At 47.6% G+C, this 9488-nt stretch overlaps 1 long non-coding RNA gene across 1 annotated transcript; it reads left to right on the forward strand.

The window, feature by feature from the left end:
- The first annotated feature begins 389 nt into the window (after positions 1–389).
- LOC148342012 (uncharacterized) lies at positions 390–1807 on the forward strand. The gene is made up of 3 exons (XR_015842356.1): positions 390–863; positions 1322–1418; positions 1726–1807. It is a non-coding gene; the product is annotated as an uncharacterized LOC148342012 (long non-coding RNA).
- Positions 1808–9488: the final 7681 nt, after the last annotated feature.

The following is a 9488-nucleotide window of genomic DNA, read 5'->3' on the forward strand; positions in this document are numbered from 1 at the left end:
TGAGGGGGAGTGGTCGCTGGAGGCACGGATACCCTCCATCTGCCAAGATGAAGTGCCCTGGAGGAGGATACAGCCCTCTTTGGTAAAGAGGGCGGTGCCGGAGGACCCTGGAGTCGTGGACTGATCCAGGCCAGCCCATGTAGATGTCCAGAAAGCGACTCTGATGGTCACACACAGCTTGCATAATTATGCTGCTGAAAAGCTTGCGGTTCTTGTAGTCATGACCATCAGGGCCACTTGGAGGCTTGATTCGGACATGACAACGATCTATTGCTCCAGCAACTTTTGCAAATGCATGGTGCCTCGCCAGCCCTGCAAATGCCTGGGTCACTGCCTGAAGGTCTCCTGCAGTGTTGGGGAAGTGGATGACTCTGTGGCGAAGAGCCACCACTTCCCCAGTGACCCGGTGGATGATGTAGTGGACGGTGGACCGCGGCATCCCAAATGCTCGTGCCTGCGTTAAATGAGTATTTTTTTTCATAAAAACAGCGCCACCGCCCCCTTAACTGAAATTAACTTCAAGTATCACCGCTGTGGTGCCGTATATTATGGAAAAGTCTAAACAATACACCAAAATTTTGCCCTATCCTGGACTGGGTATGTGTTATCTAGTCGCGCACCCAATGTGAATCATAAAACCTGCGAGGCACATGAGCAGGCTAAAGCGACAACTATATCTTAATCTGTTTTTGTGGACCCTAAATTACAATATCTTATATCTCCTTTCTTGTTGAGGAGAACCTCCGGGATGGGCGTGATGCGGCGCTTTTTGAAGCGTTCTCTGGCCTTCTGGTCACACAGGTCACATGTCACCTCAAACCTGTGGAGAGAACTGGAGGAGTGGCACTTGCAAGCGAGAAGGGGTAAATTACCTCCATTCTGACACTTTCAGTTTTGCATAAATTTTGTGTATTAACGTCAATCAATCATTCACTTGATGCATGAATTTAATTAGTCCAATCTGCCTCCAATAGCAATTTGAAAATCAGTACTTGGGAGTGCAATAGGGATTCAGGTTGATCAGGCCTGTCCGTCCATTGCATCCTACGTGCTGTTCGGGCTTACCGGTGCCCTCAATCAGGTTTCTTTCCTGAGGCCCGTCCCTTAAACATTCACTCATACCACATATACATACAAACACTTTTTCTGTCACACTTTCATTCACCAAAAAGATACTTTCCAATTCCACACAGAAACCCTTCCCTCGGCACGTCCGCCTTGATTACACTGAGATTTGTGCTGGCAGAACCTTAATTTTGCCTCAATTTAGCCAGCGTATGCCAAAGTTTACCACTGTGCGTTTGTGGATTTTCCCATTCAGTCCCCGTGAAATCGTTTCTCCTGTTCCTCCTGGACGTAGCTGACGATCCTGCACCTGTGACGTCAAACAGCTCATAGATGCGGATGTTAGCAGTCTGGTATTTATGGAATGCTGTCTTGTCCCTTAAAAGTTGTCATGTCAGGGCTGGTGTCGCATAGTCATAAAACATCTGTCGTCCACCTTTGTTACATTTGATACACATCAGTTAATAAATCAGCTGCCGAACTATTTAATCCAACTTTATACTTGGCAAACCTCTCATCAATTGCTAGACATCTCCTGTTCTAAAAATTTTCTTTGAACATGATCATAAAATGTTTCAATTCAAACCTATCCCAAAAACCTAATCCTTTTGTGTCATGGTCCGTCTTATCCTGTCATGTTTTTGTTTTGTGTTTGCCCAGCTGGAGTGGGGGCGTTTCCTTTCAGCACTTGTTCCTGTTCATGTCGTCATTGCTGGAGAGATGCGCCCACCAGCCACGCACCTGTCACTCGTCAAGTCATTGATTACTGCACTATTTAAACACTCCACGCTGACTACTCAGCGTCGGAATAGTCATCTTGCTCATGTGCCAAGTTGTGAATTCTAGACACCTTGTTATTGCATTCCGTGTAACTTGTTCCCGTTCATTGTTAGTGTTTCCGTTTTCTTTTATTGATTTTCTCGGTTGAGCTCGCTCATCAATTTGTTTTCCTTGCCCTTCTGTGGTAAGCGATTTTTGTTCATTTTGTTCCTTGCCTTTTGCAAGCCTTTTTCGTTCCCGTCGTTATTCCCCTGGTGTCAGTTTTTCCACTCGTGTCTTTAGTTGCACTTTGTCTGTATTGCGTATGATTTTATATATATATAGTGTTCCTGTTTTTGTAAAAATAAATATCTTTGTTAAAATTCATCTCTCTGTGTCTGCGCTTGAAGAGTCCTGATCCTATTTTCCAGCTGTGATGGAAAATACCATAACAAAATATTCCGACCATGGACTCTGCGGACACAGAGAAGATTTACAAGGCTCTGGCCAGCCAAGGACGATTGGTGGGACAGCAGGAGACTGAGCTTGCGGACCCCCGCAACGCAGTTGGCCAGCTGGCCCACCGTTTTGAGAATTTCGATGCCCGCATAGGTAGCCTGCTGTCACGCACTGTCTCGGGTTCCGACCCGATTGCCTTTGCGACCGGAGCTCTCCCGCCCGGCTACCACAGTCGCGAGCCAAACTTACCTCACCCCTCCCATTATGTGGGGGAACCTGGCCTTTGTGGGGAGTTTATTCATTAATGTAGGTTAAATTTCGATCAAGAGCCCCTCACGAATGTTCATGACAGCACCAAGGTAGCATTTATGATGGGTCTATTGACTGGCCAAGCTAGTGCTTGGGCCATGGCTGTGAGCAATGCCCGACCAGACCTCCGGTCTTCTTTCCCTGCTTTCCTGGCTGAGTTTCAGCGGGCATTCCATCACACAGTTGAGGGAAAGGAGGCTGGAGGTGAACTGTTAGATTGCACTCAGGGCAGCCGATCGGTGGCCGACTATTCCATTTCTTTACGCATTTGCACGGCGGAAAGTGGTTTTGATGACTGTGCCTTACGAACCGTGTTCCGCCGAGGAATAAACTCGGCTTTAAAGGATGAGCTCGCCGTCCGCGAGGTTACGGCATCACTGGAGGAGCTCATCAGCCTGGCGATCCGTCTGGACAAACGACTGAGAGAGAGAATCCGAGAGAGAGGAGCAGAGCAGCTTCACACTGAGCCAGCGCACCCCCGGGTCCTAGTGCCTCTTCCTTCTGATGAACCTATGCAGCTGGGAGGAGGTCGGCTGGATGAGGTGGAACGACAGCGATGGCTCAGGTCGGGGTCTTGCTTCTACTGCGGCTTACTGGGCCACCGGGTGTCTTCATGTCCGACACGACCCTCACGCCGGGCACCACCACAGAAGCAAGGATAATTCTGTAAGTCGGCTATCCGCCACCTCGAGCACCCCGACTCCGGGGAAGAGAACTCAAGCCTCGAGGTCAGAGGACAAATGGACATACGACCTGGGGACACTAAAAGACTTGAGATGGACGGGGAAATTATTGGACTAAGTGCTAGTATCCACATTCGTGCCCTCGTTGATTCGGGAGCGGATGATTGTTTCATTGACCCCGGGTTGGTCGCTAAATTAGGTTGCTCGGTCAGAGAATTAGGAAAACCCAAGAGAGTTTGCGATCTCGACGGGCGACTCCTGGCGGATATTAAACGGGTAACGCAACCGTTAACCTTAAAATTATCAAGTAACCACGTAGAGAAATGGTCCTTTTTTTGTCATGCCCTCCAGAGCAGCCCCGATTGTTCTTGGGTTACCCTGGTTGAGGTCTCACAAACCGGTAATAGATTGGGGTAGGCTGTCTTTTGAAAATTGGAGCCCTTATTGTTATGCCCATTGTTTACGCTCAGTGGAAGAAGGACTAAGTACCCGTGCCACGCCACTTGAAATTATTTGCTTAGATAATGTTCCTGAAGTTTATCATGACCTCCGCTCCGTTTTCAGCAAAGATAGGGCTCAATCCTAACCCCCGCACCTTCCATATGATTGCGCCGTCGAGCTCCTTCCGAACTCGACCCTTCCTTCTGCTCGCCTGTATAAGTATCCCAGCCCGAGCAAACAGCAATGAAAGAATATATCACCAACTCCCTTGCGGTGGGATTGATTCAGCCTTCAAAATCCCCGGTGGGATATGGATTTTTCTTTGTAGAAAAGAAGGATAAGACATTACGCCCTTGTGTGGACTACAAGAGTCTGAACGATATCACATCGCGGTTAAAAATCGCTATCCACTTGCGGTGCTGGACTCTGCTTTTGCTCCGTTGCAATCAGCAACAGTGTTTTGCAAATTAGATTTACAAAGTGCTTACCATTTGGTGAGAATACGCGAGGGGGATAAATGGAAGACAGCCTTCAAGACGTCCTTTAGGCATTTTGAATATTTGGTAATGCCTTTCGGATTGACCAATGCCCCCGCAGTTTTTCAGAGCCTAATCAATGACGTCTTAAGAGATATGTTGAACGTCTGTTGTTTTGTTTCTCTTGATGACATTTTAATCTTCTTGAATTCCGTGGAGAACACCAACGACACGTCCCGGCCATCTTGCAACGTTTACTTGAAAACAAGTTGTACGTCAAGGTGGAGAAGTGTGAGTTACACAAGAATTAGGCCGATCCGGCCAAGACCCGCGCTGTGGTAGATTGGCCGACACCCACTAACCCTAAACAGCTGCAGCGTTTCCTGGGTTTCGCGAATTTTTACCGCCGCTTTATTTAGAATTACAGACACCAAGCATTACCCCTCACTCGTCTCACATCCGTCAAGACAATATTTATCTGGGATCAAAGGGCTGAAACCGCGTTCCGTGGCCTCAAACGAGCCTTCACCAACCCGCCTATATTGCGTCACCCTAACCCTGAGTTTCCTGTTGTTGTAGAGGTGGACGCTTCTGATTCAGGAGTGGGGGCGGTGCTATCTCAGCGTTCTCCAGTCGACCAGAGACTCCATCCCTGCGCCTTCTTATCCCGCCGGCTCAGTCCGGCTGAGGCCACTACGATGTGGAGAATCGGGAACTGTTGGCGGTGGTCCTCGCGCTTCAAGAATGGAGACACTGGCTAGAAGGCTCCATAGAACCGTTCACCGTGTACACTGACCATAAGAATCTCTCATACATCCGGACTGTAAAAAGACTTAATCCTCGCCTAGCACGTTGGTCCTCGCTCCTCAGCCGATACAATTACACCTTAACATATCTCCCTGGGTCCAAAAACACCAAGCCGGACGCCCTGTCACGCATCCATGATCCAGTGGAGGAAAGGCCGGGACCTGACAGCGTGGTGCCAGACCATTGCTTGGTGGGATCCTTGCAGTGGGAGATAGAGCAACAAATCCAAGGGGCACAGGACGATGCCAACAACCCGTCCGGGTGCCCAGTGGGCCGGTTATTTGTGCCGGCCCAACTTCGCACAGAAGTACTAAAGTGGGGCCAATCCTCCAAGGTGGCATGCCATCCCGGGGTTCGTCGTACCCTCGGGCTCATCTGTGCATCGAGTAAAGCAACGCATCAGCCTCCAGCGGGGCTTCTGCACCCCTTGCCAATACCTCCACGACCTTGGTCACACATAGCCCTGGACTTTGTCACGGGTCTGCCTGCCTCTCGGGGCAACTCCGTCATACTCACCATTGTGGATCGCTTCTCCAAGTCTGCTCACTTCGTCGCCTTGCCTAAGCTTCCATCTGCCCTAGAGACGGCCAACCTGCTTGTGCTTCATGTTTTTAGGCTTCACGGAATCCCGACAGATTTGGTGTCCGACCGAGGCCCACAATTCGTGTCCCGGGTGTGGAAGCGATTCTGCCGGTCCCTGGGGGCTACGTCAAGCCTGTCATCCGGGTACCACCCTTAGTCCAATGGACAGTCTGAAAGGACAAATCAGGACCTGGAAGCTGCTCTGCGGTGGATGTGTCTCGATCGGCCATCCTTGTGGGCCGACCATCTGCCATGGGTGGAGTATGCGCACAACACGCTGGTCTCGTCTGCCACGGAGCGCTCTCCCTTCATGACCGCCTATGGCTACCAGCCTCCGCTGTTTCCATCCCAGGAGGGGGTGGTGGAGGTTCCGTCCATCCAGTTCCATCTTAAGCGGGCGCATTGCGTCTAGAGGGAGGCCAGGGCGGCCCTGTCCTGCACCGCCGAGCGCAATCGGCGGATCGCTGACCGCTGTCGGCGTCCCGCCCCGGTCTACAAAGTGTTCTGTTCTGCTTCAGGGTTGCATTCACTCACACGATCGCTTGAACTTTCACACGATATATTGTATGCACCACACGTTACTTTAAGCATGTTTTGTTGTGAGTGTGGGACGCAAACCCCACTCTCTCCATTTTATCATCACTCACCAGACATTAACACTCTACTTTCTCCTACACACCCTAACATTAAACCAATTGAGCATCATAAGACATAGACCCGGGAATTATAAACATGGGACACAACAACCCAGTAGAACGCAGCACAGCAAGGGCCACAAATTGCCACGGGACACACAACGTATAGACAATTGCACAACAAATACATGTCACAATTAACATACAGACAACAGCACAAACACACAACAGAGCAAGTGAACCACATTGGAACACCCCGAAATCAAGAAACTGTCAACAATATCGGAACACCTTAAAATCTATTCTATATTCCAGCAACCGGAACGCTCCACGCCTCGGTCAACCACGTATACCGTGACTGCCCGCTCTTTTACCGTGACTGCGCACTCTTTTTTGAGGTTGCAGTGCGACCATCAGCTCGTCAGCTGTGCACTTCCCTCCACCGTGTATGCCTCTGCAGCGACAGATAATGGTGGTCCGAAAGATCCAATCTTTCCCAGCCTCAGTCCACTTATATACTATACTATACTAACTATACTGAGCGTCACTTTATTGGGATCGCCGTGCACACGTTCTGATAGTCAGCTGTGCATCCCCTTCTTCGACTGCCAGAGCAGGAGTCCCCGTTTTTGACTCCGGGTGCTAATTTCTGTTGCCGGCCGACAATAGGAGCCCCCTACTTATTTCACCTGCGTACGCTTCCAATATTACTAGTAATCCATGCGCAATCTACATTCTATACAAAGCATTCCTGAAGTCCAGAAACAATATATCCAGAACCACTGACAAAATTTAACGGTCTAATAATCGGCCACGTCTTTCCACTCTACAATATAACAAATCAGGAGACTTTGAATAAACAGGCTCTCCCCTACCTTTGTTCTGATTGTCCAGGCCTGGAATATTGAAGAGTGTGAAGAACAAGCCGCAAGGACTCCCTTTTTGAGAAAATCACGTCGGGGTCACCAAAAATGTTGGCGTTTGAGCCACCGAGAAAACGAGAAATATTTCGTAAATGAACCTGAAAAGCCAAACTTACTCCAATGCGTGTTCGTTTTTTGGACTCAAGAAGAAAAGGGTCAAATAAAGACTCAACAACAGCTGATTAGAGTTCCGATATTTTAGTTTCTTCGATATCTGGAGTTGAGGAAATAGTATCTGGGCGGCTTTTTCGTAATCTGACGAGAAACTGTACTCGGACGAGCACAATCGAAAAATGTCGCGCTGATCTCAGCCCAGCCTCAGATTTTCTAGGTTTTCTATGTCAAGGGTCATGTAAGTTGAATCGGTCGTCCTTGCTCCCTCCAACGTCCACGTTCCACGTCCAAGGCTGACCTTCTCAGGCAGGCGGCAGTCTCTCCGTCTCTCCTGCTCACATTCCCCTGTAATCTCGTCAGTGTACAGATTGTGTGGTGTATCTTTTCCCAGATCAGATTAAGTTTTTGGGGTGTTCTTGATCGCGTCCCTGTGACGTCCTCCCCGGCCCAACTTGATATGTTTGTATCTTCTATGGCCTATGTGGAGAATGTGTTTTGTCGTATTTTCCATGATGTGCTATCTGGTTTGTCATCAGTTTGAGCTGAGCAGACTGAATCTGTTTGTTCTGAATGAGAGTGTGGGTCATGAAAATACTATGTGTGCAATTTTGAGGTCTTACATTTAAACTAAGTCATAGGAATTTAGCATATGAATGCATCAGTAAACACCATGACTACAATCCCAGTCAATCTTATCGATGCACTGTACTTCTACTTTCATTTGATGAATGCTTTTTGTTTAATCAATGTTGAACATATTAAATAAATGTGAACCTGCTAAATTAAATAATTGACCTTCTGTCCCATAAGTGTTTAAAATAATGGCAGCAATCGTAATACAATCCTTTACTATTAATTACATAACGCCTACAATAAAGCATAACTTTAACTCTATTGATGAAAGTAAAGTTTAATTTTGGCTATCAAGTAACTCAGTGGTGGGCCTTCAAGGCCTTCTCAGCTGGCCAAACATAACCAATAGAAAAAAAAATGATCATCATCGTTGCATAGCTGAGCGTTGTACCAATCAGAATTCCGCTCGCTCGTGTTGCCAGGCAGGTTTCACAAAACCAGGAGCGCGCATTATGCATTCCGAGGCCTTAAGATGCAATTGTGCGAGCATCTCTTCTGTCAAAGTCAATGAGCTTTCATATTTGTCAGACGGTTGCGATAGCCAATCAGATCACGAGTTGGTTACAGTGAGCCTTCTCGCTGGCCTTACGCTGAGGGTGATGAACGCGTTTTGTGATTGGATACTCACTTGTGAGGGGGCGGCGCGATGCCGAATGAACACACCCGAAAGTCGTAATTGGCGACCGTTCGAAAATCTAAAATATATTCTTGCTTTTTTTAAACCACAATGGCCGAAGGAGGGAAAAGTGTGGATTTAATTGCAGATCCACTTGCAAGGACATTTTCAAGTCGGACCTTTCAAGAGAAGCTATATCGTCCAACACTCACTCAGTGGTGCGTAAGTGTGTTTCTGGATATTATTTGTCCAGCTGTGGTGTCATAAATGATGGTATTTTGATGGGGATTTATTCAAGTAGAACAAAGTAGGAATTCCCCAAAGGCACAGGTGTGAAATGCACTGAAGTAACTTAAAAAGTAAAAGTAAAAAAAACAAAAACATTACGACTGTTTAATAATGTGCAAGAAAGAAAAATGTTGACAAATGTTGCAAATAATGATATTTTCCAGGAGGTATTTATTTCTTTGTTGTTGATTCATTCAATTCTATACTTATTTCAATATTTGAGTATTATTTTTCTTTCAATATGTCGTATATTTTGTCTTTGAAGTGTGGGTCCTTGCTGCCTTCCGGAGAGGCAGCCGAGCAAGGCTGGATTGGTGATGGAAAAGAACAAAAGAAAGAAGAAAGATTTTATTCTCGTCACATGCTGATGTCAAAAGAAGTCTCCCCAAAAACGTGCGAGCCCCCTCTCAGACATTCCCTTCTTACAGGGAATGCCCAAATAGGACATGAATATCTAATTTTCCCTTGTTGCATATGCATTCCCATCCCGCTAGTCTTCGGGATTTCCCTCCAAAAGTCCCCCAGAGGGAGAGCAGATGCGTCTCCCCGTTGATACGACCAGTCTACTCGGGACCACCTTAAATTACTCTCATACCCTGGAAGGTCACTGACCTGGCGAGAGAATTGCCCCCACCATAAACAATGCTCAGGCCTATTTTCTCTCAGGGCAGTATCTGGTTACATCGGAACTTCAGAAC

Source organism: Idiotropiscis lumnitzeri, chromosome 2 (genome assembly GCF_059441095.1).
Source record: "Idiotropiscis lumnitzeri isolate Australia: NSW breed Sydney's pygmy pipehorse chromosome 2, RoL_Ilum_1.0, whole genome shotgun sequence".
Classification (NCBI taxonomy): domain Eukaryota; kingdom Metazoa; phylum Chordata; class Actinopteri; order Syngnathiformes; family Syngnathidae; genus Idiotropiscis; species Idiotropiscis lumnitzeri.